This window comes from Dendropsophus ebraccatus, chromosome 1, assembly GCF_027789765.1.
Source record: "Dendropsophus ebraccatus isolate aDenEbr1 chromosome 1, aDenEbr1.pat, whole genome shotgun sequence".
Lineage (NCBI taxonomy): Eukaryota > Metazoa > Chordata > Amphibia > Anura > Hylidae > Dendropsophus > Dendropsophus ebraccatus.
Window position 1 is genome coordinate 27107750 of NC_091454.1, and position 27375 is coordinate 27135124.

General features: G+C 41.7%; 1 protein-coding gene across 5 annotated transcripts in view; it reads left to right on the forward strand.

The window, feature by feature from the left end:
• FLT4 (fms related receptor tyrosine kinase 4) overlaps positions 1–27375 on the forward strand; it is a 227260-nt gene that overhangs the window by 89467 nt on the left and 110418 nt on the right. Inside the window, exon 1 of one of the 5 annotated variants that reach the window (XM_069969158.1) lies at positions 23329–23347. The exons of the other annotated variants lie outside the window; for them this stretch is intronic. The gene's annotated coding sequence lies outside the window, so the exon portion shown is untranslated. Of the gene's footprint in view, positions 1–23328; positions 23348–27375 lie in introns of those variants that run through there. 5 annotated transcript variants of the gene reach the window in all.

Below are 27375 nucleotides of genomic sequence, written 5' to 3' on the forward strand. Positions count from 1 at the left end.
ATACGTAGTGTCAACCCAGCCTTTAAGGCTATGTTCAAAGTCTCCGGACGTAGTGCGATCCGTGAAAAAGCGGCCGGAGACTTACGTAGTTTGCATACAATGGAAAGTATACAATGTACGGCTGCACAGTTCACACTACGTACGAACTTACGTCCGGATCGTACGCGGCGCCGTAAAAAATTAACCAGACCATTGTTTGAGGACGAAAATGCCGTAACTTACGCCCGTAGCGTAACATGCGGTCCCGTACGTAGTGGTGATTTCTTCATTTTGCAAGCTTTTTGTGCCGATCCAAAAGGTTCTGTGGGGTGTCCGGGGCTAGGCGAAGATTTCCAAGTAAAAGACCGCTGTCAGATCGCTACGTAGGGTGCTTGGGAAGCGTAAGTAGACTACGGGCGTAAGTTCGTGGTCCGTACGTAGCCGGCCGCAAGTAGCGTAAATTCCTGGCCGGAGTTTTACACGTATATGTCCGGCCGCGAAAATATGCGGCCGGACATATACGTAGTGTGAACATAGCCTAAAGGTGGATATGCAGAGCTACAGTGTGATCCACTGATTAGGCTTTTTTAATGTAAGTAGGGTGTAGTCACTCATGAACAGTAAGGTAGCAATATAGAGCATACTTTTAAGTACGTGTTGCACTGCTGAGACAAGGCATTTTGCTACTTTTTGCCACCCTGTGTCTCACTTGCCAAGAGAGCAGGGCTAAGTACAAGAGGGGCCGGGCTATGTGCAGAGCTTCATTGGTCCACAGTTTGGCTCTAAAGACCTGAGAGGGCAGGCAAAAAATGCAGGCATCCAACCAAACAATATACAGTAGTAACTAGAACCCTTATAATAAACACAGACCTGATATGAAACTATAATAATTAGAAGCCCCGACAATAAATTTAGACCTCAGACCAAACTAAACTAGAAGCCATCATAATTAATATGGACCTCAAATCAAACAGTATAATAACTAAGAGCCCCCATAATAAATACAGACCTCAGACCAAACAATAAACTTAAAGCCCTCATAATAAATACAGACCTTAGACCAAACAGTATAATAACTAAGAGCCATCATAATAAATACAGAGCCAAGGCCAGACTCCCTAAATGAATACAGACCCCTCAAATAATACAGTCCCCAAATCTGTTGGACCTTAATATACAGTAGTTAGAGCCCAAATCAGACACCAGATCCCCTTAAAAATATGGTACCCTGACAGATTCCTTAAATTAACACAGACTCCAGACCAAAACCCTTTAAACAATTAAAGACCCAAGACCAGACCACTAATCTAACATAGACCCTATACACTTTCTTCTCAGGCCCAAGAGTTACAGCTCTGCTCATGGCTTTAGAACCTGTAGACATTTGGTCATGTGACCATACTGTATCTGTGCAGGTTCTTGTACAGTAACAGGTCCAGCACAGATTTCTAGAGATAGAGATCATTGTACATTGCATTTTTGATAACTTTAGCAAAAACTTTCTCAAGAAGTAATGTGATTCACTGACTAAATGTGGAATCTCAACATCTAGCATGTACCAAAATGTTATTGTGAATAATGGCATTTGATGGCATTCGGGGGCTATGCAATATTAGCCGTATATATACTGTATGGTGACCTAGTAAAAGAAAGGCGACTAAAGAAACTGAGGTCAAACTGAGGCAAGTAATAACACATTTACTGGCCTGAAAAAGAATATTCTCTCCAATTATAACAGGAAACGGCTATAAAGGCTTCTGTCATTTTTAAAAAGGCCCAAATTGAATTATAGTTTATTGCCTACATTTTCTAAATTCACGGCTTATACACAAATATGAGACCACACAGCAGGTCTGTGATTCCATGATATGATATTTCAGGCTCTTCGACTTCCCAATGACAATTGTGGGACTTTATCCAGACTATGGGCAGCCAAATCCTGGCAAAGATATTTTCGTAAGTCATTGTTTAGTTACTACCTAGTGTATAGCGCTTAGACTTCTACAGTAAATGAAGAGTTCCATTTCTTATTCATCGATTTTTTTCCCCAAAACATCTAGCTGGGATTGTTGGTTTTTGTGTGGTTAGAAGGCTCGAAACCAGATTGCCAGGTGGAGAAGGTCGAGGTCAGAAATGACCAACCTTATCAGGATTGGGTGCTCTAGATGGTTATAGTTCCTCAAAAGACTCAATTAGACTGAAAGACGTCAATTAGTCAAAGGCTTGTGAACAACATAATCTATAATATATAATATATTAAGATAAGGATGAGAACTACTACTGAGACGCCTTAAAAAATCATTGAGATGGGTTTAGTAAATAATATTAGTCCCAGAACTTGGGGATAGAAATTAGGTTAGAAACAATCCTTTTGCCTGATCAGAAGGCAGGAAGCACTGACTTGTTAGGACCTAGGAGGAAGAATATTTTTAGATTGACTTCACTTGTTCTTAATTATAACCTTTTATCTATTAGCTTCATCTTGGAAGGAATACCATAGACTGGCCTTGTATATTATTTACATTTTCTGTTGTTCTGTAGGACTTTGTTAACTAAGTATTTTAAAGTGGTACGCCGGAGAAAAAAATAAAGTAACTCAAATGGTGTTTTAAAGTTATGCAGATTTCTAAATTACTTCTATTTAAATAATGTAAGTCTTTCAGTACTTATCAGCTGCTGTATGCACTGAAGGAAGTGGACTTCTCTTTCCTTTCTGACACGATGCTCTCCGCTGCCACCTCTGTCTGTGACAGGAACTGTCCAGAGCAGGGGCGTAACTACCACTATAGCAGACATAGTGGCTGCTATGGGGCCCGCCACATCAGGGGGCCCCATGGCCTGCTCCTGCAATACACTGGGCCCCCTGAGCCGTCATCATTTTCAGCACCGGGTGGCCCTGCTGGTCTCCTGGGTTTTGCAAATGTCCCTTTAACTGCAAGCACTCCTGACCAGACCTAGCAGTTATGTAGTTATGACTTCACTTGAAAGTTTGCTATGGGGCCCAGCCATTTCTAGTTACGCCCCTGGTCTAGAGCAGTAGTAAATCACCATTGAAACCTCTACTGCTCTGGGCAGTTCTTGACATTGACAGAGGTGGCAGCAGAGAGCAATATGTAAGACTGGAAAGAATACACCACTTCCTGTAGGACATACAGCAGCTGATAAGTACTGGAAGACATGATATTTTTTATAGAAGTAATTTACAAATCTGTATAGTTTTCTGACACCAATTAATCTGAAAATATATTTATTTCTATGGAGTACCCCATTATACTAATGGGGTTATTAAATAGTTTTGCAGTTTTGATCATTCCTTTATCATTTCTAATACATTGTCCAAAAAATTTATTTGCAAAATATCGAGTGCGTCATACTGTAAGAAATATTCTATTGTTGTATGTCTATGTATGGTAGAATTATACTCCAGATTTTTGCACTGTACCTAAATGACAAACCACGTAAGGCCAGTTTAGCCCACATACTGTGTAGGCATTCAGCCATGGGTTTGTTTTCTTGGAAACTCCCTTGCAATCTTAGGCCTGGTTCACACCTGGCCGTGTCACAAAATGGCCGGTGTCAGTGAAGATCATGAACTTCATTTGTGCTGAATTGGGATGCGGGTGCATCAGTGTGTGCCTGCATCCCGATTCACCATAGCACACAATGGAGTGCACTTTCCACTGTGTGAACTGTCAGTGTTGTGCAGCCTCTATTCCATGAACAGCGGCCGCACTAAACTGACATGTCAATTTTTCGTGCGGCCGCTAGGAATCTTAGCTGGGGTGTACACTATGGGGGAGATTTATCAAACATGGTGTAAAGTGACATTGGCCCAGTTGCCCCTAGCAACCAATCAGATTCCACTTTTCATTCCTCACAGACTCTTTGGAAAATGAAAGGTGGAATCTGATTGGTTGCTAGGGGCAACTGGGCCAATGTCACTTTACACCATGTTTGATAAATCTCCCCCTAAGTGTGTACACTCCGGCTGGGATACCATCGACTGCAGTGCAACATAAATTTTTTCTCATTGCAAATTGGCAACAATGGCCGTGATTTATAGAAAATTTACGTTGTGTGAACTTAGCCTAAGATAGATAACCATCATACCATAGTGGTGCCAAACAGATTCCTTGTTGCCAGAGGTGGGTGTAGGAGACAATACATAGAGACCAATAATTTTCAAGGGTCGACGTTATTAGGCCTATAATTTTTTCAGTAGGGTTGGCCTTAGGGGTGTGCGACAGAAGCATGGTATTGATTCTTTGTTATTACATTGGTCTTAATGGTCTAGCCACCCAGAGCTTATCTTACTTTTTATTCGAGATAAAGGATACTCCATTGAAGCTACCTTAAAGAGGATATCCGGAGAGCAGAAAAGGTCCTACTTTGTCTGGTCTTTGGCGCTCCACTTCCCTCCTCTCCCCGTCCATGCAAGTAACTTCCACAGATGACATGGGGGGGGGGGGGGGGGGGCTGGAGCATGGTGCAGGCGCTGTGGGCATTGTGTGCGGGTGAAACCACGTCCACACAAAATGTCCGATAGCTGCCTGATGTCCATGTGACATCGGTAACATCAGGCAGCTATTGATTTCTGCCTGCAACAACATCTCGCCTATGGAAGGTACTTGCACCGATGAGCAGAGGAGGGGGAGTGGGGTGCCAGTCATCAGACAAGGTAGAGGAAACTCTTACTTTGGCATCTTATGACAATATATGCACTGTGTGGTTATATTTACCATGGACACCATCCAGCCTGAGGCTACCTCTGATATACAGTGATGTACAGTCACTCAGTATAATATAATTATTAGTATTTTAAGACTCTCATCAGTCTCTTTACCACTAATAGAGTCATGTCTGGCACAGTTATGTATATGCTTACCCTTTAATTTCCATGTAATTTAAGTGAACATATTTGTGGTTTATTAAGTACAAGCCGCAAGAACTTCATATACACGATCTTACAAAGTCTCTGCTGTCTTACTGTATTAATCACATTTCGTAGGTCTGTCACTATTTATAAAGAGGCACAATCTCACTATATGTCTGGTCTACATACAGATCTGGCACTGGGCAAGTAGTACCATAAAATTAGTCCCAGGCTTTTTCCAGAAGCTGATTGCAAATCTTGTCCTCTTGTAGCTTCCTGCGCTGTATACAAGAGGTTTCCAAGATGTAATAGATCTCTATTAAAGCTGAGACATTTGCTTCCAGTCCCTCCGTGGGCAGTTTGGCTGGCACAGTAAGATTTCATCACTAGACTTAGGTTCCTGAAAGGGAAATAAGATCTCGCTCTAAACGTTATCGACTGAATGTAAATTCCAGTCCTCAGCAGCTGCATACAGCTAGGGAATTAGGGAAGATGGAGGGTGTATTGTCAGAACATTCAAGCTAGCCAAGAACACAGGTGGCATGCAACAGTAGTCAGAAAATAGTTGGCTTTATTAATGTGGCTTCTGCTTGAAGGCTAGGAGGACAGGAGATTATGATTGTAAAATAGCTGGTAAGGTATTGTATATACCGCATTTTCCCGAAAATAAGACATCCTCCGAAAATAAGGCATAGTGGAGAATTTACAGGATAGCGAAAAATAAGGCCTCCGTCCAAAAAGAAGGCATCCCCCCAAAGTAAGACCTCCGCCATCACCATGCCACTACCCTTGGCCATTCCTCACCAACAGCCCCTCCGCAGGCATACCACTGGTCTATGACCCCCATGTCCTGCCGCATGCCCAAGGTCACTTCCTGCCACACATCCCGCCAAACATCACACCGGAAACAAGGTCAAGCCCACCGCACGTCCTGCCAAACGGCCCACCCCAAGCCCTAGGTCACACCCCGCCGCATGCCCACGGTCACGTCCTCCCACACATCCCACCAAATGTCCCGCCGTGCACCTTATGTCATGTCCCACCGCATGCCCTAGGTCATGTCCTGCCGCAGGACCCAGGACTTTGGTTAGTATTCTTCTTCCTGGAAAAATGAGACATCCCCTGAAAATAAAACATAGCGCGTCTTTTTGAGCAAAAATTATTATATGGTGCTTCTTATTTATAAGGAAACACAGTATAAAAGTATACTTCCCTGGATAAGGACTCTACAAAACATATTGCACTATAGGTCAGCTGAACGTACCAATTTAAGTGAGATTAGTCGATCATCTAAAATGTAAAGGGTCTTCCAAATATTCCCCGTTGGCAGGGAAACAAGGTTCGGACAACGTGGATTTTAACAGACTGAGGAATGCTCAGCATAATGATGGCCCAGCCAACAAGTCTTGAGAGAATTACACCTAAAGGTCCCAATACACTTTATACTCATGGCCCAGTCCGCCACTGGAGAGTATAAATTATATGGGTGCCTCTCGAGTCTCCAAACACAGATGATATGAGTGGAGATTGGGGTCAGGCATGATGGAATTTCACTGCCCAACCACTTTGTCTTCAGAGAGATAAACCACCAGCTAGTTGGCAGAGGCTTACCCCTCCCCATACAGAACACAGGAATGCTCAAACATTTATGTGTATGGGAACGATGGGAGAGATAACAGTCAGGCAGTGAAGGTATATGGTCAACTTTACCTTCAGACAAGGAACAACTTAAGATCTTAGAGATATAGATGGTTAGGCAATATTTATTAGGTGGAAAAGTTTAAAGGGGTTGTTTCCTATAGAAAACTCATTTTCATATTTTCTTTTATTGTGAAGGTTGATCCTGTAGTTGTGTCTAACGGTTCTAACAGGAACTGTTCAGTTTTTCTACACTGCCACTCCAGGAGAAAGAAAGTATTACACATTTCACATTGAATTCAATGGCCTGTCCTTTGAATGCATGGACATGTTGGGTCCTCCAGAGTGGGAGACCCTCTTTGTAGCTGCTCTAATAATAAACACCCTCTTATATCTGGAGAATGTAAAAAAAAGAGATGCCCATTTTATATAAATAAAACGACCAATCTGTAATTAATTTCAGTATGTATTTTTATGGACGTCTTAATGTTCCTTTAAGAAATATGTATGTGTAGTACTGTAGCTTCATACATAATACGCAATTCTCTGAAGGAAGATATCAGATTGCATTGGATTATACTGTATAGCAGAGAGCTGGGTGTCAACTACATTATATGGAGAGGACATTTCCCCATGAATACTTGGCTTGTCTTAACTTGCCTGAATAACAGACAAGTTTGAAAGGACTTTATTAAAATAATTTAGTGGTTAAAGTAGATGTATGGAGCGTAACACCATCAGATTTCCTAAGGAGTCCATGTCAGTGAGGCATTGTTATATGCCGGGAGGTGGTCTACAATAGAGGAATTTATGGAAGGTTGTCACATAGTTTAATAAATATCTCTTTGAAGGCAAAGCTCTGTTACTTCTACAGAATGTCTGTGTCTATAAATGGCCCCTTACTGGCTATTTTATATCAATTTAAAGGATTTCGTTATTAAAACAAAGTCTTTTAATGGTCACCTAGTGGTAAATTTTAGGAGATACTTACAAACTTTATGTAATTTTTCCAACATGACTATTTATTTCCATATATATAGATCTCTTCGTTAGTGTATATCCGGTGATGTTTGTTCCCGTTTCTACAGACGTGCGTTTAGTTAATTCAAAATGACAAAGATTTGGGACAACACTTATATTAGGGTCCCATCTTAGTATTGTTTGCTACCGAAGTTCATCTACATCATGGGTCTCAAACTCGTGGCCCTGCAGCTGTTGCCAAACTACAATTCCCATCATGCCTGGACAGGTAATGTAAACTGTTTGTTCAATTGTGACGCGCATCACTAAGAAGTGCTGTTGGCAGCCGATGATTTTAGATCTGGGCCTAAAGATACGATCAGCTGATCGCTGTCTCTATTACACAGAGCGATAATCGGCCAAATCAGGCCATTTCGGCGGATTATCACTTTGTGTAATAGGGCCCTTTAACATGGTCTTTAACCAGACTGACTGAGGAGAATCCTGAGTGGAGGTCCTTTCTCTATGTTTTCCATATGGAAAGAGATTCTTCTCCCTAGATAAGACAGGGTGAACTTGTGAATCTCCAGAGCCAAACGTTTCCCATCCCTCCCCTAGATCTACTCCTTCACTTCACAGGTACTTTGCCAGCTACACTAATATTATTCACGGAACAAAATAGGAACAGGAAGACTATTTGTTCTCCTCAGAATAGATAACACTAGTTGTCGGCCATATTGAAGGAAGGACTAATCTGTGATCCAGCCAACATAAAAACGTCACATGCTCTAGCGATTACATCTCTGGCTGATGGATACTTTTTTAAGTGTGTTTATGAATAACATGAAATAAAACTTCAGAGGGACGTTTAATTTCCTTTGTCTCCTTTGTTGTATGTGACACAGAGTGCTAGCGCTGGAGGAAACAGCCCACATCTCCCATTGTCAGAGGAATAAAAACAGCGGCCTGTTAGCTTTGTGGGTGATTGCGGCCTCATAGGTGAGCCAATTACATTGTCACCACTGTTTACAAAATCAGCTCGAAAAAGTGAGCGGGAAGGAGCTCCTTAGATGTCTCAATTAGCGGCTTTGAGGGCCTGGAGATAGTCATCAGACTTCAAGGAGATAACAGCAGTGATGTGGCCTATATTCATTTCCTCTGATTCCTCTTTTCCTCACCTGACCCAACTCCCAAATCTAAAAGAATGATGTTCTTGGAAATCTGATGACTTCATCTTATCATCGCGATGCATTGTTGTTTCTGTAGGATGAAATATTGTAATAAGGTGGCTGGGGAAATCAAGATGGAAAGTTAAAGGAACTCATCCTACGGAACATACAGTACATCCTACAGAGACAAATCTATAGGAGTCCTGGTAAATTAAGGTCTACATACAAATCGTGAATTGTATTTTGCATAGTTTAGGTCTTGATGCAGGGCTATATACACGTAGCATTTACCCCGTGACCATGAAATAGAAAACAGAAGCCATCACAAGCAACTAAGCAGCAAAAGTTAACATTGACCCATATTTGTACATGCATGGAATGGACTGTAATCATCATAAGAAGGATTATAGATAGATAGATAGATAGATAGATAGATAGATAGATAGATAGATAGAAGAAAGATAGATAGGAGATTCTGTAAGATAGATAGATAGATAGATAGATAGATAGATAGATAGATACTGTAAGATAGATAGATAGATAGATAGATAGATATATAGATAGATAGATAGATAGATAGATGAAAGATAGATAGGAGATTCTGTAAGATAGATAGATAGATAGATAGATAGATAGATAGATAGATAGATAGATACTGTAAGATAGATAGATAGATGGATACTGTAAGATAGATAGATGGAAAGATAGATAGATAGATAGATAGATAGATAGATAGATAGATAGATAGATAGATAGATAGATAGATAGATAGGAGATAGATAGAAGATAGATGGATACTGTAAGATAGATAGGTAGATAGATAGATAGATAGATAGATAGATAGATAGATAGATAGATAGATAGATAGATAGATAGATAGATAGAAGATAGATGGATACTGTAAGATAGATAGGTAGATAGATAGATAGATAGATAGATAGATAGATAGATAGATAGATAGATAGATAGATAGAGTAAGATAGACACTGTAAATGAGAACTAGATAGGTAGATAGATATAATAAAGTTACTGCAGCACTTAATTTAGAGTGCAAAAATAACATGGTTTATTCAGCCCAAAACCACAATGCTTTGATCTTGCTATATTGCAATAGATAGATTAGGATAGATATATAGATAGATTTGCAAAGAAAGGGTCCGTGGAGCCTCAGTTACGAGTCTCAAAACACGGGAATAGTCAGATATCCCTCTCTCCAGAGAAGGAAGCCCATTGCCAAGGGGTGCCTCCTAGTGGGTAGAGCACCAAACCACCCTGATACGTAGTCCCTCAGGTCCTCACTCTGTTGCGAACATTGTGACCTAAATAGGGAAACACCAGGGTGGCCCCTACAAGTCAAAGTCTAACTCTGTGGCGAGTGTAAGGACATGAGACAAGGGTTACCAATTCTAGGCATCCATCCACAGACAGCTGTTTCTGGATTTTTTTTCACTGATCTCCCTAAGTTCAGTGATTGTTGTGTTTTGTTGGTGTATTTTTTACCACCCCTGATAGCCAGAATCCTGCTCCACACTGACGAGGAGTAAATACCCCGAAACAGCTGTCTGTGGGTGGATGGATGGCTAGCCTTGGTAACCCTTGTCTTATGTTGTTAAACTCGCAACAGAGTTAGACTTTGACCTGTAGGGGCCACCCTGGTCTTTCCCCATTTAGGTCCCAATGCTCGCATGCACTGAGGGGCTACGTATCAGGGTGGTTTGGTGTTCTGCCTACTGGGAGGCACCCCTTGGCAACAGGCTTCCTTCTCTGGAGAGAGGAAAATCTGGCTATTCCCATGTTTTGAGACTCGCAACTGAGGCTCCACGGACCCCTTCTTAGCATGTTCAAATTTTGTCGGGGGGCAATCAGTGGAGACTTCATTGTACTTCATTGGATTTTTTTCACTGATCTCCCTAAGTTCAGTGATTGTTGTGTTTTGTAGATAGATAGATAGATAGATAGATAGATAGATACTGTAAGATATATGGATGGATGCATAGATAGACACTGTACATGATTGATTGATAGATAGATAGATAGATAGATAGATAGATAGATAGATAGATAGATAGACAGGCAGACAAGGTAAACCACCACGGCACTTCAGATGAGAAATAAACCTGTTTGTTTGATTTCATCTGGAATGCCACGGTGGTTTACATAGCTGTACACGGGTGGTTTCACATTGCACACTGCTGGCACCCCCCACAAGGACTTATCCACATGAGTGCTGCTCCCACTATACATACCATAGATGGATAGATGGATAGATGGATAGATAGATAGATAGATAGATAGATAGATAGATAGATAGATAGATAGATGGGAGATAGATAGATAGATAGATAGATAGATAGATAGATAGATAGATAGATCAGACTGATATATTATCCATTGTATCTGCCTTCACCCTGTGCTTCTATTTTTCTTCACTCATTCTCATAAATCTCCCAGTTTGCTTTGCACTGAACATGGATTCAGTCATCTTCTCTCATTCTTCTCACCGGTTCCTCTAATAGATTTATTAGAACAATATTTTCATGGACGTTGCTATAATTTGTAGAATTGATTCCTCGTTGTTCTGCTGAGGAAGAGCAGTCAGTGCTGGGATTCCTTCCTGCGGTGTTTGGCACAGAGTTTCTATTCTCATATATTTTCATATCCTTTCTTCAATATAATGTGACAAAGCATTGCCCGCATGTAATAAATATATGGCTATAAAGTATTATTTCTACCGCAGTGATTTATGCAGTCTGAAGCCTTATTTGCTGTAGGTAGATCCTCACACGTACCTTTGCTATCTATGGGCTATAAATATACGAGGGTGTATGTTGTTACTTACTACTGTTTCCTCCTTACTTTCCTCTTTCGGAAAGTAAACAAGAAGAAGGTATGGAGCTTCCCAGCACAGCACCCCATGCCTTTGACTTTCAGATCACACAAATAAATGATTCTTGAGACCCGGCAGGAGACTGGCTAACATCTCAGGAATGTTCTCTGATCATGTTTTTCATCCTATTTATGCGTACTCTATATAGCAGCAACCTCAAGCAGCGATTTAAGTCAAATTCCATGTTGAGCTTCTCATGCCGGGATTCAGCCTAGGTAATAGGCTGTACCCCAGAATTCCAGGCGGTACCTGGGCTGTCTCCTCCTTCGCCACGGACCGGAAAGGCATCGGGAATCAAATGCGGAAGGTTCTACAAGGTTCGAGTTCTATACAACCTAAGATTTTCCACTGTTCGATCATCTCTACTCTTTATCCTTCATAGTTTTTTTTTCATCACCCAGAGACGAGTCAGGTCAGTGCACGAGCCTGCTGTATCTAAAGACGTAGGTCAAGGCAGAACATCTTTTTGGTGTCCCCTGGTAGCCAGCAACCAAGATCCATGCTTCTTCAGCCCGGATATAGGAGAACCCTTATAAGAAGAGTTTGGTTACCTATATCTACACGGGATACAAAAGTAGGAGTGGCACCATTGTACCCAAAGGTCCAGAAGAAAGACCCCAGGCATTACAAAATGCTCATGGTAGATTGTTGGAAGAGAAAGATCAGGTAGTTAAATTTCAACAAGGGGAATAAGGGCCCTAGTCCACCGGACGATTATTGTTTGCATAATCGTTAACGATTAACGATCTCAAACGACCGCTATTGCGAAAGACCTAAAAATGTTCACTCATTTCCATGGAACGATAATCTTTACTTATGATCGTAATTGCGATAGTTTCTTCTTCGCTAATGCGTTCGTATCTATTGCGCACGACCGAACGGCGTCTTACTCAATGTGAACGTTTTGCGAACGAGCAACGATAAAAATGGGTCCAGGTCTTATAAAGCGATCAACGATTTCTCGTTCGGTCGTTAATCGTTAACTGCATTTCAACCGAACGATTATCGTTTAGATTCGAACTATTTAACGATAATCTGAACGATAATCGTCCGGTGGAATAGGGCCCTTAGTCAACAAAAGTATCTGGCAGTGGTTTTCTTTCCCCTCCACATTCATAATACATGCACACTTAGTCAAGCCGAGCATTTTGAAATCTGGAGAAAAAGGATATGCAAAGGATTGCTCTCACACCTCTTGAGCAAATCCCAGAATTCTCAGTGGATCAGCAATGGTCTGTAAGTCTCCACACGTCTTTTTGACGAGCTCTCCTTAAGGAGAGTCATTACCCCTTTGACCGACGTCAATAGACCTCTCACTAGCCAGCCAACACCCTGCTCTGCACTGAAAAACCCCAAAATAGCTGTCTGCAGATGGGAAATCTTTCCTTTTGGAGAGATTGTTTGGCTTGGCAAAAAAATTTCCCAGTTAATGTTCTAAGGCTCCTTGATTGAGCGAAACGTGACTTGAAGGGCCATCTCTTTGCTCAAGAGGTGTGAGAGCTATTTTGCATATCCTTTCTTCCCAGAATTCTCAGTGGAGCAGCAATGGTCTGTAAGTCTCCACACGTCTTTATGACGAGCTCTCCTTAAGGAGAGTCACTACCCCTTTGGCCAAAATCTGAAGAGATAGCTGTCAGTCGAACTAGCTGACAGTTATCTTAAATATATGCTTAACTTACAAGGTGGAAAACTTAAAATATTATAGAGGTTCCTCACCTAAACGTATCTTGTGAAAAAAATCTGATTGCTAACAACTATTATTAGTCTATGGCCCCCATAGCCTAGTTGTGTCAGTGCCGCCATCACTATACCAGTCCATCTATGAGGCAAGTAGTTATGTAATTTGAGGCTGGTAGCTAGGGGCAAGATCAGTGGTCATTACATGGAGTTTCAGGAAATGCTCTCCTAACAGTCAGACTCTCTCGGCTTATTCAAGGCTTCATCCCGAGACTAAGGGCCCTATTACACTGAGCGATAATTGGCCAAATCGACCCAATTCTGCCAAATATCACTCTGTTTAATAGAGGCAACGATCAGCCGATGAAACATTCATCGGCTGATCGTTTCTTTAGGCCCAGACCAAAAATCATCAGCCGCCATCCGTGCATCGTTACTTGTAATAGCAATTCACGGCTGACAGCTGACAATTGCCCAAACAGTAAATGCATTACCTATCCCCACTCCTCTTCTTCTACACTCTGTATGCGTCCCGTCATGGTACGCTGCAGCTTCAGAGTGGCCTGTCTGAGCTCAGCCAATCAATGGCGGCAGAGGTCCCGGCCAGTGATTGGCTAAGCGGCCTGTGAGCTTAGACATGCAGCTCCAAAGCTGCAGCCACAGGACCGAGAAGCATACAGAGTGCAGGAGAAGAACGGGAGCGTGGACAGGTAAAATATTAACTGTTTGGGCAAGGGCTGCACAGACATCAATAACGATATATGTGCAGCCCTTGCTAATTGATTACATCGGGAGATGTGCGGCCAATAGACAATGACTTATAGAGATGCACATAAGATGTGATCAGCCAATGAACAGATGTTTTCCTGCTCTTTGGCTGATTATGGACCGATTATCAGCCGAATGAGTGTTTCTGGCAATGCTCGTTGCCAATATTCAGCCTGAGTAAAAGGGTTCTAAATCAGTCCTAAAGTCATAGAAGTAAAGGCAGGCTTAGCAGTAATCCAACCTTACTTTTTCAGTCTCATTCTACTATAGCAGTTCTATTTCTGTACTAAGGTTACAACTCTCTTACCACTGATATTGCTGGGGAAAGGTGCAGCCAGCCACACACTTGGCCGCGTAATTCATAGACGTGCTGGTCCGCCAAAGTGACTTTTCCATTTTGGCATGCAGATGCCGGTCTCAGGCTCATTGTTTATCACAAAACATCCTATCATGGAATCCTACTATATTAATAACACACTCTCTTGGAAATCATGGCTTCATCTATTATGACCATACCATCATTGCAGATCATCATTGTGCCAATGCAAGTCTTGGCCCCATGCTACACCCAACAAGTTTTTTTCTAAAGTCAAGAGAAATTTAGTACACAGAAAACCTAAAATGGATTTATCTCTTTCTTTTCTGTCTCTTCATTCACTGCTTTTGTAGTATAGAATGTTAAAGGAGAACTCCAGCGTAGGTAAAATTCCAGGGTGGCCGGAGGGATGGTAACATAATAAAGAAGCTATACTTACCTGTCCCCGTACCCCTGCATCGGCTCAATCTCAACCTCTGCACTACCAGGAGCTACAGTAGACTGTCAGGGGACCATGAGCACTGATGCACCACCTGAAGAGCACATTTAGTGCCGCCTCAGAGAGAGCCAGGCAAGCCTAGCAGCTTGTCCGTGTAGTCCACTGTTTACATTCTATGCAGCAGTGCTGGGACCGCATCTTGTTACAGTGTTGTCTTCTTTATTATGCCGCAGAATTTAACTTTTTGCTAGAGTTCTCCTTTAATGCCACACATAGTCACACTGTGATCAACTATATTACAGTGCGACTATGTTATTATGTGCTACATTTTATAGTAGTTTAGAGGCTGGAAGTATTTTAGGCTTGAGGTATTAGGTTAGGTTTTAGGTATTTTGCTAGAGGAATATATCCACAATGTATTTGGTTTTGATGACTTTGTAGCCCAGATTTATTATACCATTGCTGATGTGCATTATACCAGTGCATGTTTTTTTGTACAATTGCTGGTGGGTTTCCCTATTCTGCCCTACTATAAAGTCCTGGGTGCACCTGAGTACCAAGATGAAGCCTGGTATTTATGGTATGGTATGTATTAGTTTACTTCTCTTTCTATGTTTTTTTTTTGGGAGGGGGTTGTTCACATACTCTTGGATGAGGTAAAGAAGCTAAGGGCACCCCCACTATTGGCCACTGAAACCAGTATTTGGCACCTCTGTGTGAATTGTCTGGTAAAGCTTTGGATAGGTAAACTTAACCATCCCTAAGCTTCAACTAGTACTTGATTTATACAGTTTTTTTCTATTCCTTGTGGCCGAATAAGATTTTTTTTGCCAAGATTGTTACTTTGGGACTAGAGATTTTTTATGTAAAATTTTGATGAAGTCATCGTCATTGCGGCTTTCAAGGCCCAAACTTTTACATTCTTGCACCAGTTGTTTAAATAAATATTCACAAGTAAAGAGAAAATATACAATTATAATCTCAACCATTTTAACACCACTTATTGAATCAGGTGTTTCCCTTGGAACCATGTAATAATTTGTAGGACGGTATTAATATGATCCCCACCTGGGAATAAGAATTTTTTTGTATTAATGCGAAATTTCTCATATCAAAGTTCATACGAGAGACTGCAGATTGATCCCGGGTTCAATGTCAGAACAACAAGCCAGACAAAGGCATTTCACAATATTTACAGCCCTCCAACTGTTTAGACAAAGACAGGATAACACTTCCAGGACAGATCATGGTCTTTTTACTTTGCATTGCCATTTATCTTGGCAGATCACCAAATCCAAGGCTTCCCCAGGCTCCTTTTCTGTCTGGTCTCATCACTTGTCATTAACCCCATGCTGAGTCAGGCCTACAAAGACGTTAAGCCCAGAGGAGATCTGGGATGTAGCAAACCTGGCTCCAAGATTGGACCAGACAGACCTAGCACAGTTCCCCTATAATATACGGCTGTTGAAGTGCCAAACCTAGGGAATTGTTTGCTTGTCCAATTTGTCTAGAAAACCTCGGAGTGTTAACCGTCTCCCCGGTGGACAATCATCTGACTTTGATTCCGTAAATTTCACATTATGTTTGATGTTTTTGAACAGTTGTCAGGGATTTTATTTTTCTTTTCATTCTTTTTTCAGCCAGAAAACTCTCGTATGAGCTGCATGGCAGTCTGCCGCCCTCCTTGCACTTTTTCAATCACACTCTATTTAAGCCCATGGTTGAAAAAAAAAACCTATATTTCTTGAGTTGCTAAAAGTCAATCTTTCATTCGAGAGCGTTGGTGTAAGGAAGCCAAACCTCAATGCCCAGGATTTTTGAAGAAAAAAAACTAAAAGTATAATGTTTGTATAACAAACGGGAAGACTGCAATAGATTACTGTTTAACAGTGATTTATTGTATGTGAAAAGATTGCGCTACATGACAGGTTGGTTCTGAGTATAGAGGGTAGTTTGAGTAGGAACAGTACAGCAGATGACATATAGTGTCTTGGCCAATAGTGTTCCGGTTGTTATAGACAACATAGGGCACATGGATATAGTACAGCTCTATTTATATGGAGCCATACTAGGACAATCATAGAAGAGCATTGTGTCTCTGCTATGAACTTTGTGGAATTAGATTCATCCAGTCAGTTTTGGGTGCAGTTGGATTTGGTAGATATATACCAACAAATAAAAATAATGAATAGTATTTAAAGGAGAATTCCGGCAGGGGAATTTTTGCCAAAAGGCCATGGATGAAAAAAATAACGTGCGCCCACCTTCTTGGCTCCATAGCCTTGGCCATAAAGTGGCTGAGAGGGCCTGACGTGTCATGTCCCAGGTCCCCTCTTTAACCAGGAAGATTCAGTATACAGGAGATTCAGTATACAGGCATCAGCGCTGGAGCTGGAGAGGTAAGGGTACAAACACACACACCATATAGGCAGCGTATTTACTGCTGCGATACGCAGCAGATTAGATCTAAATAACTAAACACAGCATCAAATCTCCTGCAGATCTGCTGCATATCTGCTGCGTATACGGTGTGTGTTTGTACCCTAAGTGCACGTTATTTTTTTCATCCTCCCCCCTCCTCGGAACTTTGGCAAAAAATCCCCCTGCCTAGAATTCTCCTTTAATATTCCTATTGTTCAAAATAAAGAATGTACAGAGCTGTTAACATCCAGACACAGTGGTTCTATTGAATCCCTGATCAGTAGGGTAAAAGAGTATCCTGCCCCCACCAATCAGATATTGACGGCCTTTCCTTTGAATCGGTCATCAATATGTAACCAGTATGGCCCAACCCCCCCCCCCCCCCCCCCCCCCACACACACACACACACATGCGTGATTTACCTAATGCATAGCTTATTAATAGAAAGCCTGGGGAGACCTTGTCTCCTTACTTCGGGAGAAACTGCATGTGGATGTCCCAGTAGACCCCTGTTTGATGATACTTCACATCCCTCCTGGGGAGGGTAGGGTATCTCTACTGATACATACTTTCCTTGTGGTGGCAAAACGCTGTCTTTTGTCTAGATGGTTGGTCCAGGATATGCCCACTGTTGGACAAGTGATACAACAGGTTAAACACTATCTACGCATGGAACAATTGGAAGCTGAGCCATCTAGAGAAAAGAGGGCTAGGCCCTTCTTCAGAAAATGAAAAAAGTTCATAACCTCTTTTCTAGATCCCACTGAACGCCAAAAGGTGGTCAGGCCGTTTCGTAATACTAAATGGTATCTTATGGCAGATATTGCTGGCACCCTAGGTGCCCTACGCCTACCTGACTAGAATGTTGGCATAGTACAATTGGAGGGAGAGGAGAGCCTCTGTTGCGAGCTGGGGATGGGAGGGAGGAGTGGAAGGGGGGAGGGAGGGGGGGTTATATAAATTGTTTATAAGATTTATACTGTTTATGTAGCCGACGGGAGAGACATATTGTTCCTTCTATCTTATCTTCTGTATTGCATAACATTTGAAAAAGATTTGAATAAAAATGATGTTTGGAAAAATAGAAAGCCTGGTGTTACCATTTTAGTGCAGGTTTTTTTTATGACCTGCAATAAAAATATAGAAAAATAGAGGAGTCGGACTCACAAGTTTGGCTTATTGGCTTTATATACCACCGTATACCTCCGATGTCATACAGCACTATAGTCCTGTACTTATGCCTTTATAGATTGTACAAGACAATGCATGCCACCATACAGTCTCCATGTCATGTTCATGAGGCCTAATGCTTCTTTTACATGGGTCGATTATCTGTACCATCTCTAATCAATAGGCTTATACCCATAGGTGCCATCTTAATACATTGTAGCAAATAACGCACTAATGTCATTGGAGATGATCAACATTGTTAACATTCAATGATACCTGCAAGAAAAAAAACTGTTGTATATGTAATTTATTTTCTCCTGAAAACTCTTGAAAGCTTTAAGAAGAATAATGAACAAAAAACATTTATATCCTATATTTTCAGCCATAAAAACTGGGTAAGGGAAGTAAAGAAAGTCAAAGGATTTCCTAGGGGGGAAAAAAGTTTCCCATTAATTGAGAGTGAGGGAACAGTGTATGTTAATGGGGGTTCCCAGGACACATGATATACATGGCCTATTTGTCTGTTATGGCAACATCTACACAATGTATTGTCTGTTTGCCTCCTGTATAAATGGGTTTTCCATTTGTAGTATTTTATGATATTTTCATGACATGTTATAAAATAGTAATCAGGCCACCGGGAACTCCAGTGAACCAAAGAATGAGTCAGTCATTGTTCTGGGCATGCATGGTCACTCTCCGTTGAAATGAATCAGCGGTATGGAAGGTGCCAAGTTCTGTAATTTGGCATCTTACACGACTTCCATTTATGATCATAAAACTCCTGTACGAGCTGTACTCCATTCCTAATGGTTATGTTCACCTACAAAGTTATAAGAAATCACTGTTACAATGTACATCTCAAATTTCCGCCACCCGGAAAAGCTTGAGCTCAGGTACATTTTTCCATAGGCAATGTCAAAGTATCAGGCCAAGGGCTACATCTGTTTTTTCACATTAAAGGGAACCAATCAGCCTAAATGGGCTGATTTAGTTCTATGGAGTACTGTATAATGCTCCTGTGCAGCTCACAGCACATATCATTGTGGTTGCAGAAGCAGCTTTATACCGGAGACAATTAAGTTTAATCCTCTGGCGAACGGCAGGCAAAGGGGCACTGGTAGTCATCTGGGTGGCTCCCTGCCCATGTCTAGTCATTTCTCTTTCCCTGCCAGCGCACTTGGTGGGGATGATTGACAGGGAAATGCGACAGTAATAGGCCTCTCTGTCTGTCCCTCGTCCCCAATTGGGCTGATTGGTTCCCTTTATGTAGCCGAATGGCAATTCATGACACTTGAGCTAATGTGGCACTGGGGATCCAATGGTATTTATGGCACCATCCTGATGATGTGGTTGCTGATACATTAATTAGTGTAGAGCGGGCATGCTCTATTGAGCATAGTGTTTGATCGAGCATCGGTGTGCTTGATTGAGTTTGATACTTAACTGAGCACCTTGTGTCCATACACCTTTAATAACGCCGGCAATTGCAGGCATACCTCCAGAGTTCTAATGTGTCTTGCAAAAACCTGCTGCATTTTTTCATTGTCATTTTTGAATATTTCGTTTACACATCCCTTCAAGGGGCGAAATATACCAAAAATAGAATGCAAAAATGTAATAAGTTACCTGACGGTGAACCAGGCATCCGCCACTCTGCTGAGCAGGGGGCACCAGTTTAAATAATTGAATCTCCCATTGATTTCAATCTTATTCATTACTGGAGTCTCCAATTGATTTGAATTTGGTTCGTTATTTGAGTCTCCCATTGATTTCAATCGGGTTCGTTACTTGAGTCGAGAACTTGAAAAATGCTTGACTCGAGTAATGAGCACTCAAGCATTTTAGTGCTCGCTCTACGCTAATATTATTCTATAGAGGTGCAATCAGACATATGGATGTACTTAGAATAATCTCCCAGCTGTGAAATTACACAATTTACTTGATTTCTTTGTCTTTTGATTAATTGGGGTCTGCTTCTTTAACTTACATTTGTTACTCTTGAAAGATGATAAATTTACGCCCTACTTTATTTATGTGACTGTTGAACTGTAGGACAACACGTACAGGAATTTCTTATACTCCAGCAGTCTTTAGGGGGCACATAATCTGGCAACTATGTGACCTAACACTTATCAGGACTTCCAAGCTTTGATGATCATATATTATGCTGTATGCTACTTTACTTGTTTTATTTGTGTTACTTTTATGTGTTATTGTACAAGAATCATTCCCTTATGTTTGTTCTCACTAGGGATACAAGTAGCTGTTTTTACAGGAAATGTGCTTACCAAAAAATACAGCTTGTTCCATGTAAGAGGCTACAGTCTAATTTATTGAAAGATCTAATTTGGGTTATTTGTTGTGCTTTTACGGATATCTATTAGTTTTGTAAAATTAAATAATCAGCCGCTGGTTCTTACCGTATTGTATAACCATATGGCTAAGACAAAGCATAGTATAAGTTGTCATGAGTTATCCAATGACCGTTGTATGGAATGGAGCTATAAATGTTGGTAGGTCAGAAGACTTTGATTTACTATGAGGGGTGTTTCTTGTTCACATTCAAAGATAGTAGTGCAAGTGCAAGAATGCCTTGGGATTAGAGATGAGCAAATCTCCTTCGATTTGTTTTGTGTCCAATTCGGAGAATCTTATTCTCTAAATTTTTTAAAGTTCATATTCCAAGTCAGATTTGCAGAGTAGCGAGGAGGAAGCAGTGATATACAGTATCACCACTTGGGCAAGTTTACTTATCACTAATAGGGGTCTGCAGTCGGGTGCATGGACGCACCAACGGTGTCCCTGATAATTGGCACCAGCCGGCGTCCTGGGTGATTTTTATCACTGTAATGCTAACTGGCAGGTGCAGCTGCCAGTCAGCTTTAGGTCTTGTGGGGAGGTTGGAGTTCCTGCCCAAAGCAGGTCCTGGGGCTGGGACTTCGCTTTCCTTAAAGTTCTGCCTTCTCCTGTTCTCCTTGCTTGCGATAGAGCCTCTTTAGAGTGTGACTTAGCTAGCGTTTATTCCTGATTCCCGGGTTTTCCTGATTTTTGGCTTGACCTTTGACTATTTTCCTGACTACTGACTTTGTACCGCACCGACCGATTGTTACCGACCCGGCTTGTTCACTTGAGACTATTGTGTTTGTTTGTCTTCTCCACGTTTCTGTGTTACGCCAACTCAGGTAAGAGACTGTTGCCAAGTTACCCGCTGCGACCTAGGGCAGATTGTGGTAAGCAGGCAGGGACGGCGGGCAGATGCCAGTGCAGGGCCTCACCTGTCCAGTGTCTGAGTCCTGTCTTGGCAATACATAAAAATAACATCAATGAGTTCATTTTACCTATAAGCCTATGTTGGCAAGTTTTATTGGACGTTTGTCATTTAACAGCAAATAACGGTTTAATGGTTATTTTAGAACAACGTTCATTATTATAAAAATAACAGTCAATATTTGCTGTTAAATGATGTCCGTCCATTAAAAACGGGCATCATTTTGACAGTGTGTGAACAAAGCCTAAAGCTTAATGGTACTTATACACTATAGCTGTCAGCCTTATGTTCACTCAGTTGACAGCTCTTCCATTCCTCATGTACAATGAACGTTCGCCTCAGCCAAATATTCATGTGTTCTCAATGGAGAGAGGAGGGAAAAGTACTTGCTAAACTCCTCTGGTGCTGGCTTATCTTTTTAAGAATATAAGGGCTGGTAGTTCAAAAACATGCCCAATTCTTCTGTCCTCCGACATCTGTCGAGGGAGAGTTAAAAGATGCCATACACGATGGCAGAATAATTTCAAGATTTGGGGTGCATTAGAAGAGTTACCTACCAAAAATGAACATAAAAGAACATTTCTTAAAGGGGTTATCCAGTGCTACAAAAACATGGCCACTTTCTTCCAGAGACAGCACCACTTTTGCCTCCAGTTTGGGTGTAGGTTCTGTAACTCTATTCCACTGAAGTTATTGGAGATTAATTGCAAAGCACACCTGATCTGGAGACGAGAGTGGCCATGTTTTTGTAGTGCTGGATAACCCCTTTAATATCCACACTTATTACAGAACTAAAACACTGCTGCTTACATGTCTCTCTTGTAAACTTGACAATTGCTTCTTCTATCTGGCTTCCCAACACTAGTCTTCCCATATACAGACACCACTTGGAGGTAAAATACATATGTTTAACTTAAACTTACCCTTTGAATAGTGCAATCTTGTATTATGAAACTTTTCTTCTTCGCTTTGAGCGTATCGTAATTAAAAGCGCCATTTCCAATTACATCACTCCTCATGGATGCGGTAAAATAACATTGTTTTTTTCGCCAGTGTGAGGTTGGGCTTTTCCCTGAGCAATAGGCTGTAAAGAGCTTGGGGTCTATAGAGACATTCCTGCTTATATTTGCACTGGAAAAATAATCGCACGTTGGCTTGAACTGTACAGGACATCCATTGCATTCTACAGTACACCGTGACACCATCATGCATAAGTAGAGAGCTGTAACGGTAACGTGACTCCTACTAATCTAACTTAAATGTAGGATCCCTCGAAGGAGCGAACCAAGCTAATTGTGTCAATACACTTGTGAGCTCTCGCTTACGTGATTGATTTTTCTTTCTATGAGATGTGATATATACACGAATTATAAAGTAATTGCATGAAAGCTGCAAAGAAAAGTCTTTATTTCCCATAGCCACTTTGTTTTGTCTGTCGGGCTCCAGGTGTTCCTTTAAAGAAAATTCATTGCGGCACTATAGCTATTGTATAAGTGTTTCCATTGCCCCAGGGTTAGTTTAGGACAGGAAAAGATAGTCATGCTCATAGTCATGGGCAAGATGTTCTGGTCATCCCCTGCCGGTCTTTGTGTCATATAGGCTGTAGCCAATCATTGGCCTCAGTAGTTTGTGCCATACTACCTGAATTTACTAAAGCCAGTAAATATGACACATGACAATAGCATGTGACACGCTGCTACGGCACATCATCCTTACCAGCCTGGCAACAAGACAAGAACTGCCAGGTCATCTGCTATGCTTTTTCAGGGGATTGAAAAGGTGAGTACAATGGTTTTTGGTATTTTAGAACATTAAAGGGGTTGCCCAGAGAAAATATTTTTCTTTCAGATCAACTGATATCAGAAAGTTATATAGATTTGTAATTTACTTCTGTTAAAAAATCTCAAGTCTTCCCATACTTATTAGCTCCTGTATGTCCTGCAGGAAGTGATGTTTTATTTTCAGTGTGACACAGTGCTCTCTGCTGACATCTCTGGCCAAGACAGGAACTCTGTCTCTGTTTTCTATGAATACTAACGGAAAACCTCTTCTGCTCTGGACAGTTCCTGTCTTGGCCAGAGATGTCAGCAGAGAGCACTGTGTCAGACTGAAAATAAAACAACACTTCCTGCAGGACATGTAGCAGCTAATACGTATGGGAAGACTTGATATTTTTTAATAGAAGTAAAGTACAAATCAATATAACTTTCTGACACCAGTTGACACCAGTAAATTACAAATCTATATAACTAGAGATGAGCGAACCCCGAGCATCCTCGAGTCCATCCGAACCCGAACTTTCGGCATTTGATTAGCGGTGGCTGCATGAACTTGGATAAAGCCCTAAGGCTATGTGGAAAACATGGATATAGTCATTGGCTGTATCCATGTTTTCCAGACAACCCTAGAGCTTTATCCAAGTTCTGCAGCCCCAGCTAATCAAATACCGAACGTTTGGGTTCGGATCGACTCGAACGCAGTTCACTCATCTCTATATATAACTTTCTGCCCCCAGTTGATTTGAAAGAAAAAGATTTTCGCTGGACAGCCCCTTTAACATACAGAAGTTACACAGCAGGGAAAAAATTAGTCCATCAAGATTAATCTATTACCCTACTGTGCTAATATAAGCCAAGGGCCAATGAGGTAGAACTAAGCTGCTCAAGTGCCACAGCCTGGCACCTCTCACCTCCCAACCCCACCTAGATTCATGTATAGGGATCTTCACGTCAGTTAAGGAGGGGTTTAGAGGTGAGCACAAGTGAGGGGATGTGCCAGATAGTAGCACTTTAGCAGCTTGACTTCACCCCCTTGATACTGGTTTGAGAAATAAAAAAGGCATTTTATAAGTTTGTCAGTCACCATCAGATCCTGGAAAGGTATTGTTTGCTTTTATGCTGTAACATGGCTGGTACTAAAGGTGTTTCTGTAGTTACTCAGGGCTTGAAGGCCTTGGCCTCCTGACTTCCTACTGGATTTCCTATTCTTTTTCACAGGTAAATGCAAAAACTATTCTGAGGATAGGTCATCAATATGTTTTGTCGGGGAAACCCGTTAAGTAATTCTCTCATCAGCATCAATCTGCACCACTAGTCAAAATTTTTAAGTGATGCCAGGAGATGCCAAGACATCTGAAACAAGTGTTGTCCCACATAGTAACTTTCTAACAAAAACAGCACCACACCTGACCTCTGGTTGTGTATGGTATTCCAATTTAGCTTTATTCACTTCAATGGAACTGAGCTGCAATATAAAACACAATCTAAGGACAAGAGTGGCGCTGTTTATGGAAGAATGCAGCCATGTTTTTACAATTCTGTTGAACCCCTTTAAGCTTCCTGTATCCTTCTGCTCTCTGCCTGTAGTTCTACAAGGAACAATGTTATAAACATCCCACCTAGATTAACCCCCTCCAGCCGATGCCCCGTAAATTAACGTCGCTGCAGCCTATGCCTGATGCTGCAGCAACATTAATTTACGCTGCAGGATGACACAGGCGTAGAAGCTGTGCCTGTGTCATCCGTGGCGGGTCCTGGCTATCAGTGCTGAGAGTTAACCCTATAGATACTGCGGTCAGCACGACCGCAGCATCTATAGGACTCCTGACAGAGAATTCTCCCTCTACAGAAGGAGAATTCTCCGTCCAGTGTCCATCCGGGCTCTGCGAAGTGATCGCAGACCCCCAATGGTAGCCATGGAAACCAGAAGCCTCAGGCTTTTGGTTTCCTGGCTATGAAGGCCGGCGGGGGGGAGGAGGGAAGGCAGGGCATGCGCTGGGGGAGAAAGATAGGGCAGGGCGCGCGCCTATGCGCTATGCCTCCTCCCCTCTTTCCCCTGCCATTGTCACAAGATTGTGACAGCGGCAGGGAACAGAGGAGAGGGGGCAGACATAGGGACATCAGCTTATGGGATCATTATGATCCCATAAGCTGATGTCCAAAAACGACCTGCGCATTGAGGAATCAATGACCAATGGTCGAGAAAGGGTTAAGATTTAGCGATGACATTGAAAAATTATTTTATATGAAAAAAACACTATATAAGCAATGCTGTGTCATTGGCTGCGATCTATGGGGACTTCCAATAACATTGTTATGTTAATCAATAGAGAGTTGGCCGAAGTTTCCTCTTCTACTCTTCTTCACAACAAGCATATTCCATACAGACATCAAGGCCAGACACTCAGTCAACGACTTGAGGCACTAGATCCTGCCAAGAACTGAACTCCTCGTGACCCTCACCATAAAAAAATACTCAAAAAAAGACACAATTGCAGGGAAAATAAATAAACACAAAAACACATAAAGGAATTCATCCATAATACTTGAAGGGAAGGAGGTGAAGGAGACCTGACCTGTAACCAGGGAGGAAAATTTATGATGAAATTCTTTTAAATTCCCTTAGATATTCCAGCCCTGAGACAAGATGGATGAATTACAGACAGACAGGAGAATGATGGGAAGTGACAGGCGGAACATGTGAAGAGAGTTAACAGTTCAAACCTTCTTAGTGTTACGTCTGTGAACACGGTCGTCAATTAACCTTTAACTGCATAGCGGACATTTATTTGTTTAAAGTCCGGGAGAAATGTCACTATGACTATTATAGATTGACCGTCTATGGAAAAGTAACATAGGATAGTGCACGGTCTAGAAAGAAGTGCACCAGAAGAACCAACTTCATACTGCCATTCATTAGGGCAGTGGTCTAGTATGCCAGGGCAAAGACTTTCCAAACCCGCTTATTTATTGCGAAAAATATATGCAGTAATTAATGGACCAAAGAATGGGTAGAAAAGTCCCTGAAGAAGACTTATCACATGGAGCCGACTCACTCAATTATTGCTTACTGTAATAGAAAGAAAGATCAGCTGATGAAACAATTATCACCTAAATTCATTGGGTTCCAGTTTATTTAATCGTTAGCCGTTGGCCTCACATTGCTATTACACGTAACAATGGGCATCTGAGGGCTAATGAATGAATAAACTGTTTATACATCACCTATCCACACTTCCGGTTTTCTCCTGCCCTCTGCTTGCTTCCCGGCCCCACGCACTGCAGCTTCTCTGAGTTGTCAGGCAGCTCAGCCAACCTCTAGCCACGACAATCCTGGCCAGTGATTGTTTGAGCAGCCCGTCAGCTCGGAAAAGCTGCAGTGCCTGGTGCCGGGAAGCAAGAAGAGGGCAGGAGAAGACCGGAAGTGTGGAGAGGTAGTGTATGAACAGTTTAGGGCAAGTACTGCACAGATATCACTATCGATGTCCATGCTGCCCTTCCTAAACAAAATTCGAGCCATGTAATAGACTCAGTAAACGAGCGCCAATTAAGCAGTTTTCTGAGAAAATTACATGGCTTGATTATCGTGTAGCAAGGGCTGTATATATATATATATATATATATATTTATATATATCGTTAGCGATGTCCGTGCAGCCCTTGCTCTCCAGTTTCTTTCTGTCTTCTCCTCCGCCGAGAGGTAACATATACAGTTTATTATTTTTTCATTAGCCATCGGCCATGCGTGACTATTACGCTATTAGCGATGAGTGGTAGATGGCCGATGATTTAAGGTCCAGACCTAAAGACACAATCAGCCGAAGATCGTTGTCTTTATTACTCCGAACGCTAATCTGACAGATCGGCCCAATTTGGCAGATTATCACTCAGTGTAATAGGGCCCTTAGTGTCAACTATAGTGTATTTCAGGTTTTGTGTTCCATTTACAGTTCATGATCCAGTGACCTCTTCCTCCCCCACGCCCGCCTCATTCAGCAATACTTTGGAGGTCTACCACTTCCTGCTCTTG